Raw genomic sequence first — 12,410 nt, 5'->3', positions numbered from 1 at the left:
AAAGCAGTCTGATATCAATAAGGAAAAAATCTATGCGTGTATAGGTATGGTGGACATGGGAGAAGAAGGAAAACTGTTCTATGACTAATTTTTATAGAGCACACCATATGTTGCTGGATAGAAAATGCATTAGGGAAGATTATTTAGTGCTGAGCATTCAGAGAAAATTCACTTAAATCCACTGAACTTTATATATCCACAAGGGGCTTTATTTGTGCAGAACACTGGTGCACGTATAAGTTATATACCTAGCAACACAACAAAGTTCACATTTCACACAGTCTCACATGTGTACAGTTCCCATACTGAGCAACACAACTCAACATACCACACACATCACATACCAGCAGACCAACAGTCAGAGGGTTAAAACAATACAGCAGCTGTATTGCATGGAAAACCCAAACACACCTTTGAGGTGTGCTGTTCTATTAATTACAAAACATGTAGACATTGAAACTAACCAATTTATCAACTTTTTGTTTAGGAACAAATTGACCTCAAACCACATAGTAGCAGTAAAATGAGCTGCACAATGAAATGTGTTGATTTTTAGCACAAAGAAATGAAACATGTGTCCATCCATCCATCCATCTTCATCCGCCTACCAGATAAGGGGTTGCGGGGAACACAAACTTCCCTTTCCCGAGTCACATCAACCAGCTCCGACTTGGTGATCCCAAGGCGTTCCCAGGCCAGGTTGGCGATATAATCCCTCCACCTAGTCCTGGGTCTTCCCCGAGGCCTCCTCCCAGCTGGACGTGCCTGGAACACCTCCCTGTAGGGAGGCACCCAGGAGCCATCCTTACCAGATACCCAAACCACCTCAATTGGCTCCTTTCGACGCGAAGGAGCAGCGGTTTTACTCCGACCTCCTCTCGGATGACTGAGCTTCTCACCCTATCTCTAAGGGAGACGCCAGCCCCCCTCCTTAGGAAACCCATTTCGGTCGCTTGTACCCTGGATCTCGTTCTTTAGGTCATGACTGAAACATTTGTGGAATAATGAATTAGAGTTGGATACAGCTTACTTTTGATCATAACATATTACCAGTGGTGGATTAAGTACTCAGATGTTAAAGGTGCTGTAGGTAGGACTGTGAAGATCCAGGACTTAGCCAAACAATTTGAACATTGACATTGCCCCCTTTCTGCTAAATCCCAAAACGGTCTCCTTAGCCCATCTCAAAAATATCTCACAATGGAGATCACAAAATGGGATCCTGGGCAGAGGCATTAACGCAAACCAAAAAACTTGTGTTCTTTCGTTTGCTGTTGCAGGTCATTTATGATCATCAGATGGAACATTACACAGTTTCAGAAACACAAGTTACACATAGTCACTTTGAAGACCTCCTATTATGCTCATTTTGAGGTTCATAATTGTATTTAGAGGTTATATTAGAATAGGTTTACATAGTTTAATTAAAAAAACAAAACATTTTTGTTGTACTGCACATCGCTGCAGCTCCTCTTTTCACCCTGTGTGTTGAGCTCTCTGTTTTAACCTTCTGTTCCATCTTTGTTGGGAGTCGCACATGCGCAGTAGCTAGCTAATTAAGGACTACTAGCCAGTCAGGAGCAGAGTATGAGGGTGTGCCAAGCTAGCAGCTAGGCGAGGATCATAACGTGTTACAAAGTGACGCAATGTTTTTTGTGGACGACGGTTACTCCCCCTTTGGGCTTTTTCACTTTGTAAACCAATAACGTGCACAAAAAAAGAAACATGACACAATTAAGGAAAGGGGAAAAGCCGTAATATGAGTACTTTAAGTAGAGCATCTGAATACTTCACCACTGTTCACAGGGAATTTGTTATCATCTCCATAACTTCAAAACCTCAAGGGCTTTCCCTCTCTTTCACAAGCAGCGCTCTGTTGCCCGGGCAATAATAGCCCAAAACCTGTGCATGTAATGTAATGTAATGTAATGTTATTTATTTATTTACAAGACAGGGACAGCTGTCCCTGGCACATAATGGAATTTTAAACATAGGACTTTTACCTGCAACGGATTATTTTTAATGTTGTATTGCTACTTAAATAAAAGGTCTAAAAACTTCTTCCATTTCTGGGTCTTTGGAGAAATACATAAAATCATAGTTAATTTATATTAAAAATACAAACTTCTGTGCAGGAGAGAAATGTTGTATAGGCTATTCCCCTGCAGATGGTAGTATCACACTGCTATATTCAGTGGATTTTCTTTCCTTGATGTTCATATTTGTTATTACATGACATTGAAAAGGCATCTGCGGCCTCACATTGGCAATCAAATTCCAAAACCTGTGCCGTACAGTGGTGTGAAGAAAAAGTGGCCGTTCATATTCACTGACGAGAGTTTCTTTTTCCGTGTCAAACCCATTTGGCTCATTAACTGTTTTGCCATTTTAAAACAGTGTACTGCTTGTACAGTCTCCCTGCCGAGGCTAATCTTGCTTTTTTCCTCTAGGAACAGCTCACAGAAGGAACAAGTGCCATTCTGTCAGCTTAATGCATATCCCGCTTGTGGTATCCTAACTGTGAAATCCTAACTGTAATATTGAGGAACAAGAATGCTTATCTGTAAGCTATCTCATTTACTTCTCTAGGAAGAATAATGGTTCATTTGCCTTATCCTGTGTTTGAAGTTAGCTGCTAACAAGGGTTGTTCCAGAGGGAGACGCTATTACATTGCGTTCTGAATCAGAGCTTGTTATGCTGACCAGATGTTGTCTCTTGGTGTAGAAAAAGACCAAAGAAGTTGTTGCTAGCAACTTTGGGTGCTTTTTTTCAATGTTTGTCACTTTTTTGACGTTTTCAACACTGTGTAACACTAACTTACTAACTTTAGTTTTACAGTTATTTTTGGATTTGTGGTCAATAAACCTCACTGTTAGGAAATTATACCTAATGTTTGAGTCAGAAAAGCAGAAACTAGGAATTATTTAGACTAAAATTAAAGGAATGGATGTTGATGATAATCACAGACTGGAATATGTCAACTTTCACTCAATGCCATTTCAAAACCACTTCCATAAGTTTTATTTAGATGCTATAAAATTGAATAAGACGCCCCAAAATTAGCCAGCAAATCACCCCAAAGAGCGTTGTGTGGAATCAATCATGGTTCTTTGGTTAATTAAAAAGAACATTGATACAGGAAAGGGGGTCAATTTGACCCGAGGACAACAAGAGGGTTAAATGTTTTGGGCTTTCATTGACAATCTCCCATCATGGAGAAATACTCAGCTATCTTAGCACTTCAGAGTCTCTTCAGCCATTTCTAAAACCACCTGAAAGGGAGACTACACTTGCTTCTTAAAGATAATAATGCATAATGTTGAGGACGATTTGGTGGTCAATGTGTCAAGCTTTAGAGTTCACCTTTTGTTTCTTCTTTTCTACAATTTTCTTAAAATCCCATTTGCCTAAATAGCAAGACAGGTCACTTGTCCATGGCTTTGAAAACGTTATATATACCTTATTTCTTGATAACATCGTTCATCTAGTTACTTTATGAACATGTGAGAGAATTGACTTCAGTTCTGATTTCTATTTGTTTCTTCCAAGATTCTGCAACCCAATGTCTCTGTGTCTGTTCTGTTCTGTTATGCATGATTTGCCTCATTAAGTTTTAGTGAATAAAACTTCTTTTGAACGGACAAAACTTCTCTGTGGCTCAGCTCATGCATTCTAACCGATGCTACCAACCTCAAAAACTGAACCCGCCTTTACGATCCCCATAACATGACTTTTTTTTTGCACCAGCAGGCTTTACTGGCTTCAGTGTACTGTGGTTTCAATTCAGTGCATGGGGGTCGTTGACCAAACTGTCTGCGGCCCCTAGACCCAAAAAGAACAATTTTGCTCCCATCAGTCCACATAATGTTGGTCCATTTCTCCTTTGGTCAGTCACTGTGTCCTTTGGCAAATTTCAACTAATTTTGTTGTTTTTTCCACAATGGGATAGCTTTGCTTCACATGGCCTTCTTCTACTCGCGGGTGACTTTAAGTCTTTGATTTTCCTGGAGCTGATCATTGGTTGCGCCTTTTGCCATTTTGGCTATTATTCAATCCATTCAAATGGTAGTTGGCCTTTTCTTTTTTTTCTCCACGTCATCCGGGCTTTGGATGCCATTTCAAGGCATTTGAAATCATTGTGGCTGAGCAGCCTATAATTTTCTGCACTTATGTTTTCCCTTCTCCAATCAACTTTGCAATCAAGGTCTGCTGTTCCTCAGCAATGTCTGGAACGAGCCATTTTGCTGAGTATTTCAGGGTGAAACGCACTATAACCCAAGTGCGTCCTTCCTTAAATATGGGCCATAATTGACACTTCTTTCTTCACAGAATCTATCACCTCATTAAATGAACACAACACGCAATTACAGATTCAGTTATGCTGATCAGCATGTCATGACTGTTGGGTGAATTGGATTCCTAGGACTCTCCTACACATACTTGTAAATTATTTTGCCATGTAGAAATATCACTTCTACCAAAAATATGACTTATGGATTAGTGATATTGGACTCAACTGTACATGCCACCCCTATAGTTACAGCATATTTACACTCTAGTTATAATAAGTTACACTACATATGACTGTGGGCCCAAGGGTAAAACTGCTATGAGCCCCAGATAAGCTGACCTGCAGGGGGCAATGTATATTGCATTTTTTGACATGAAATGCAGTTTAAAGTGACTTATACAAAAACAAATCAATAACCCAGGTATGAAAAACAACTGGACAATACAAAAAGCAATGCAATGACAAAATCAAGACAATACACTACAGAATGATAGAAGGAAGTAAATGATGAATGATGGGCTATTAAAGCTGAAAACCCACGTAGGCCCCCAAGAAAACAGGTTTTCCTGACATTGTTCTATTCAAGTGTGCCAATGTGAACAATGCCAGGAACAAAGCCATGACTACTTTCATAATTCACACCTGTGCTTTCCACATGTCGAAATGTCTGTGGGCATGTAATGTAGCCTAATGGATCCAAATGCACCCCCGGCTTTTTTGTCCCATGAAAACCTGAAAAATCGACATTATTTAGAAAGTGACACAACATTTGAAGTAAACATACAGAGACAAATGAACACATTGTCTCATACAATTCTGCCAGAATTTGATGGAATGGTTATTTTTGTCATTTGACAACATATTGACCCTGTTTCTGGACAAAAATAGCAAATGGCCAAAGATGTTTTGCATTGGGTGATTTTTATTTTTTCACAACCTGTTATTATTTTTATCATTCAAGTGTATTTTAAAATTAAATTGGGTATCAAGCTGAAATGTCCAAAATGCTTAATTTGTGAAGCTTTGCGCCAAACCCCGAAAATCTAAATAATATAAAGTGGCATAACTTTTGACATGACCAACTTCAAGATAAATGGACACTTTTCTATACAATTCTGACCCAGGGAAGTTATTTGACAATGTTTGTTATACTAATAGCAGCATGGAATGAAGCTCTCATCTCCCGTTGAATCTCATCTGTAACCAGCCAGTCTACGCCAAGTTGACTGAAAGCATTGTGGAGTTTAAGATGTTGATGCGGTTGTAGCTTCTTCAGGGATTCACCTTTACTTAGCCGTTTGAACGCAGTGGTCCTCCCCAGTGAAGACCTAGAATCCCGGCAGGGTGCTACAGTAGTCAAGGCCCGGGGATTCAGACAGTTCTCACATTTAAGAGTGTGCGATGTTTGCAAGAGCCATGGTTACGGTAAATTGAGAGGTTGATCTCGCTGGCCTGGTAGAGGAGGATCATCAGAATGTCTGTCAGATGTCCTCACCACACAGGACTTGTACCCCCATTTGACAGCCTGGTGGAGGTACAAGACAATGCGGCTCTGTCTCCTCCTGGTTGGACCGCAGCTCACAGATCTCAGAAGTCTGGACCTGTAACAAGTTACATAAAGCTGCATGACTTCAACTTTTTAAGACATCACATGCTATCTGCAATTGTACATGTGAAAATATTTCACATTTCACATTGGCAGAGCCATTTGGTTTGTGGGTCATGTTAGAGCCTAAATATTTTTTTTTAATGTGTGAAGCTTCATTTTGATATGCTGGTGAAAAACTAATGCAGTCCAATAAACCATAAAAGCTGAATTGTTTCCCTGAGTGAGAGACCCGGACGATGTATTGACTGGATTGACCTAAAGAAATAAGAAATGTGTACGACTTACCACCTTTGTGAGGGTTTTTACTCCTCATTGTGTGTGTGATGCTCATTTTCTGGATATTTTCGTTAGGAAACACAGACCAGCAGTTTTATTCAGGCAGAGTTGTGTGTGATCCAGCAGGGAGCAGTGTTACCACGTGTGTGTGTGTGTGATGGCAGCTGCCTGCTGAGGTTTGTCCTAGTGAGCTTATTTGTCCTGCTGAGTGAGTTTGTCACCGACAGGGGACAAACACACTGCGGCTCAATGAAACACACATTTGACAACACATGCACAGCATGTAGTAAACGCGCTGCAAATACAAATGATGCAAAAAGGAAAGCACACAAAGCCCGAAAACAAATGCAACAGCATACCCTGCATCCAGATTACACAACAGAGAACTAGAGATACGGTGTGCAACTGCTTTGAGATCACAGACTAAATATGACATGTCTGAGATCTGTTTTCTCTCGTTGGGTGGGTGTGTCTCTAGTTTATTGGCTCAGGCCACAGGTGATACTCAATGAGCATGGACATGTCTTAAACTCTCCCCATGGGGTTGGAAATCAAGCTGTTCCACTTAGCGCTTCCCCTAGAGGCCTGGAGAACTCCCGTGGTGTAATCTGGATACATCTGGATTTGTTGCATTTGTTTTCAGGGATTGTGTGCTTTTCTTTTGCCTTGTTTCTGTTTCTTGGGTTGTGTTTCTGTTTGTATCGTTTCTGTATTTGCAGCGTGTGTTTCAGCGGTCTAATCCCAAACCCTGAGGACTATGGACTACAGACCCACAGACCTAATTGATCTCTGGTGCTGAGTGAGCGTGTGATTTATTGGGACAGCCCTTCACGAGATCGCATGTTAACATGGCGACCTTTAATAACAAAGGCACGGCCAAGGCCAAGGAGACGGCTGGCTTATTCCAAATCCGTTTAAGCTCTTGTTCTACAACCTGGACTGTAGTTTACCTTTTGTAATTTATGGATTTATGGATTAGGGATTTCCCTATGGTCTGTGCGGTAAACGCTTTGAACTGTGGGTAATTCCCTGAAGTCTGCATTGATGCAGACTCACGGAAAGAACTTAGTGGTATGTAAGTGCAAACCCTCACGCCCCTTTGAAATTCGACATAATCCCAGGAGACGGGATTCCTGGGAAATCTGATCAAGACTATTTCCTTATTCCTGGGAAAGGTTATGATGGGAAACGGGAAATAAAATGGAAAAAAACGTGTATTGTGTATTTTTATAGGGTTGCCTAGATTTTCAGAAGACAAGTCAGAGACAATCTACCTGGCATTTCATAATAAGCTCTGCAGCAGATGTCACGCACAGAGCTCACTTGATCACAAAGCAGAATCAATCATTGCAAAGTGTGTTGATGGACAAACTTTGTTCTTATGCTCAAATAATAATACATATATAATAAATGTCAGTTTGGGATTTGGGAACGCTTATTTTAATGATATCGATAAATTACTTGGGAAAAAAAAAACCAGCTACTTCCCGAGATTCCCGGGAAATGGGTAATCTTTTCCCAGGATCTGATTAGTCAGGATTTTCTTCGGGATTTTCGGGAAAAATATTAAACTCTAATTGGGACAATCCTAAACCCTAACGGATTTTGCGAGAACGCGCAACAAAGTCCGTGAGGCAAGTCCCGAGTCCAGACTTCGGGATTGGACCATTAAGTTGCAGGGATACTGCAATTCCCTCGGCTCTAAAGCAAATGCAAACCTGTGCATAATGACATCACATGCTGTTTTACAGTCAATTTGGTATATCTAATAGATCAGAGAAATTTGAAGGTATTTCCATTCATTTTTGCATTCAAGCTAACATTTGACTGCCCGTCTACCTACAAATGATTCACATGGCACAAGTTGTGACATGTGCCAGCTGTAATAAGACAACAATGACGCTATCAAAACATCGCTATGATGACGCAGATGAATTATAAAATGTCTTAGATTATTGCTATCTAAAATAGGCTTTATATTTGTCTTGTAAATTAAAATGTAGAAGTCTCTCGTCTCCTAGTTCGTCCACTTATACATCTCTTTGTTGCCATGTTTGCAAAGAAAACGGAAATACATGGCGAAAATGACCTTTAAAGTGTTGTTTTATAGCAGGTTGGACCCATAAAATGACTTAAAACATAACCACAATTCATTACTTAGCGTTTATGCTCTGTCCTCTCCCTTTCCATTTGTGTGCATCCTGTCCCAGAAAGGCTTGTTACTAACCTAGTTCTGGGGAGTTAACTCTCCAGAGTCCACATGTTTTCCTTTGCCCAGCGTATTTCCTTGGATAAGGACGGCACCAAGATCTTGGTTGCAGCTGTCACCGTGGCCCTGCTGCTCCCCCGGCTACACCCTGCAGTGCCCTGGTCCTGCTACGTCCACCTATGCTCTGCTATGCCACGCTACAGCCTGCTACGCTCTGCCATGCCCTGCAGTGTCCTGCTAAACCCTGTTGCGAACCCTGCTATGACATGACTACAACAACCATTTGAAGTCACTGTTCCTTTATCTTTATTGTGACTCTTATTGCCACTGTGCATCACATCCCCAACCGGCACCGTTGGACACCGCCCACCAAGAGCCTGGGTCTGTCCCAGGTTTTGTCCTCACCATTGTCGCACTCGTTGCTTGCTCTTGGGTTGAATTGTTAGAATTGTTTGGTCTTTGTAAATTATAGAGTGTGGTCTAGACCTACTCTATCTGTAAAGGGTCTCAAGATAACTCTTGTCATTATTTGATACAATAAATCAAATTGAATTGTCAAGCCATTATCTGACATGACGTACAAATTACAACTAATTTTAATCCCGATCGTTTTTTTTTTTCCTGTTTCCATGAGGCATTTTTGATTCGATAAAACACATGGATGGCTACATAGTTTATATCTTCTGCTGTGTAGGGCTTCTCAGCACAGTCTCTATTTAAAGTGGCACGTAGTAAAGTAGCCATGTCAACACACAGCGCCTGTGACAAATTACTCATGCCCCTTTGGGGAAATGTTGCATGTGAGTTTATGTATTTGTTATGAGCCTTTATCAGAACCTCACAGCCCTCCAGACATTTCATTTACTGTATATATGCATCATTGTCTGACAGCCCGGTCTATGCTTAACAAGTTTATTTCCAACCATCTCTCTGAGTAATCTTTAAGCTGCAGCAGCGCTCTCCTCTCTAGAAAATGTGAGACTCATGTGTGCTGTGTCTCATCTCCCATGCGCTTCCTTTCTTATACGGATTAGATGAGACCTGGGAGGCTGTGTGGCTGTTTTGGAAACCAATCAACCCGTGTGCCTGCCTTTGCATTGTTGGTCAGCAGAGACTCAAAACTATTCTTGCAACAATTGCAGCAGGACAGTAAAAAGCAGCCGCAGATTGCTTTGTGTCCCCTAACGCCACAAATATATCGCATCCAATATCACAGTCAGTCAATACTTAGGAAAGTGGAAGAACATGGTGCAATGACACAGAGCCCACCAAAGAACAGTGACGTTACCCCTAACCCAGCATGCACTGCTGTGAGCGATGGCTCGCCTTTTTCCTAGCCAAGGATGTAGTTAAAATATATTTTACACAGCAAAATAGTAAATACGTTTACAGAGGTTTATCCACTTGGCAACAGTCGTAGGATTGTCCTATTGAACCAAGCGTGTAAAAACAGAAGCTGAAAGAGAGTCGGTGTGGAAGGGTTTATGCTTTAAGATGATTTGAAGGGTCTTCAAATGGGAAAATGGAGCTCAAGAGAGAAAAAAAAAATGGATGTCAGTTGTATTTTGCAGAAGGAGGACGGATTAAACAAGGGAAGAGAGCGACCTGTAATATAAACTGGATTTGAAAGAGAGCTGCTTCTGATGAATTACTTAATGAATGTTTACTGTGGAATATCAGGCCGCCTTTCTGCACAGTTTAATACTTATTGAAGAGTCTTAGAGAGTCAAAGGGCTCGTACTGCAGAGAGAGAGAGGGAGGAGGTAGAAACAAGAGATGCATTAAAATGTCTTGAAGACATTTTAATGCATTCATATGAACATGTCTGTATAATATCATACAAAAAGTTATGTGCACCAAAACGTATAATATCATACGAACACTAGACTGTCATACTAGATGTCACAAGACCTCCGATTGGTCACATGACATCGGCTACAGGGCTCTGGCTGCAGAACAGTAGTTGCTAGCTGTTTAAAGCTCCCATGGCAATTTTACTTCATGAGGTTTTTTAACAATGAGTTCCCCCAGCCTGCCTATGGTCCCTAAAAGGCTAGAAATGGCGATAGGTTTAAACCGAGCCGTGGGTATCCTGCTCTGACTTTGAGAAAATGAAAGCTCAGATGGGCCAATCTGGAATCTTGCCCCTAATGAGGTCATAAGAAGCAAGGTTACCTCCCCTTTCTCTGCTTTGCCCGACCAGATAATTTAACCCACCCATGAGAGAGAGACATCATGACTTTCAGACGAGCAAAGTGGCAGTTGGTCAAGGCCACTGCCACTGAGACTTCAGATACAGTATTAGGGGACCACTAAGGTCTATATAAAAGAGACTTCAGATACAGTATTAGGGGATCACTAAGGTCTATATAAAAGAGACTTCAGATACAGTATTAGGGGACCACTAAGGTCTATATAAAAGAGACTTCAGATACAGTATTAGGGGACCACTAAGGTCTACATAAAAGAGACTTCAGATACAGTATTACAGGGACCACTAACGTTACTTTTCATAGCTTTTCGTACATATGGTTCATGACAACAGTCTGGAGATTTACACTTTGGGAATAGCCAAAATATTGTATCAACCTTTCCGATGTTAACACCAGAGAAGAAGCTGGAAATTCTCCTAGAGTTTTGACATCTCACCACCACCAGATTGTATTTTCTAAAACAGTTACGTGCATCATTTAATAAATTGAGTCCCAAATATCTTTTGTCACAAGCCATCAAATGCTTGCTGAGCTTTGTAATCTTTTTTCTTCATCCCTCATTTCCTTCACTCATCCCTTCTTTTCATTTTCTCCAGCAGAATGACCAGAACCTCAGCTCAGTCTGGTTTTAATGTCCTCGGTCCATCACTTGGCTATGACCAAGTAAACCTCTGCTGCCAGTGTTCACCGTTGAGGTTTATTCTACAAGCAATCAAATATTCTAATAATCGTTTGTCTCAGTTTGTCGCGCAACTTAAGGCAACTTAGCAGTTAATGATTGGAGCATATTTGTTTCCTAGGACTCGCCATCTGTCTTGTACCAGAATGAAAATCAGATTTTGATTACAAGATTTTAGCATTCACCATTTCTACTTGTAATGAACTTTGGCTGGACAATATATACATATTATATCAATATTGTGACTAGATCCGGTCTTAGATTTTTGCTAATATAATATTTGTATCTGGAGTGTTGTCTTTTCCTGGTTTTATTCACTGTATTACAGTAAAGTGATGTCATTTAGCAGAGCAGGATTAGTAGTTATAACAAAGGCATAACCAGGTCATGTTTCTAGAGATTGAAAGCTTAATTCATCTGTCGTGATGGACAGGTGAGTCACAATGCTCGAGGGAGTTTATTTCACTGAGGACGGTCTGTTTTTTGACTTCATGTCCCCAAAACAGAGAGAGATCAAAGATATTAATTTGGCGGTGGGCGCAATGCTGCTAAGGTTTACAGATCAATCTCTCTGATTGGATTGTATGTAAGCAGGAGATGAAAAACAGCCAGAAATGTAGATAAGGGATAAAGAGACAAAGGCATTCTCCATCATCTCCGTAGGCTGAAATGTAAATGCAAAACAACTTGGAGAGAACTGGGAGGTGGACACGTAAGCAGGGGATTTCTATTCGATAAAAGAGAGAGAGAGAGAGATGAATAGAGATCCTCTGGGAAGCATAACAAAGGGAAACGTAAAACTGTTCCCTTTGACAGTCCTTGTCCAGCTTCCTCCTCCTCTGTCAGCTTTCCCTCTCTCCCTTCTTCTTAGACAGCCATTGTAAACTCTTCTAAACCACCTTAATTCCTCTCTCTATCCTTACTCTAGCTTTTTAATTTTTTTTCAGGATTCAACATTCTGTAGAATTCTATGAGAAAGTGACCCACTTCTTACTTGATTCATTACCTCAGTAAACACTTTTCATGCTGCGTTTATGGTCTCAATTGCTAGTTTTAAAATGCCCATATTATGAAAAATCACTTTTTCTGGGATTTGGGGTGTTACTTTGTGTCTCTGGTGGTTCCACACGCA

This window comes from Etheostoma cragini, chromosome 12, assembly GCF_013103735.1.
Source record: "Etheostoma cragini isolate CJK2018 chromosome 12, CSU_Ecrag_1.0, whole genome shotgun sequence".
In the NCBI taxonomy this organism is placed as follows: domain Eukaryota; kingdom Metazoa; phylum Chordata; class Actinopteri; order Perciformes; family Percidae; genus Etheostoma; species Etheostoma cragini.
The sequence above is the reverse complement of the archived record's forward strand: the minus strand, read 5'-3'. Positions refer to the sequence as shown.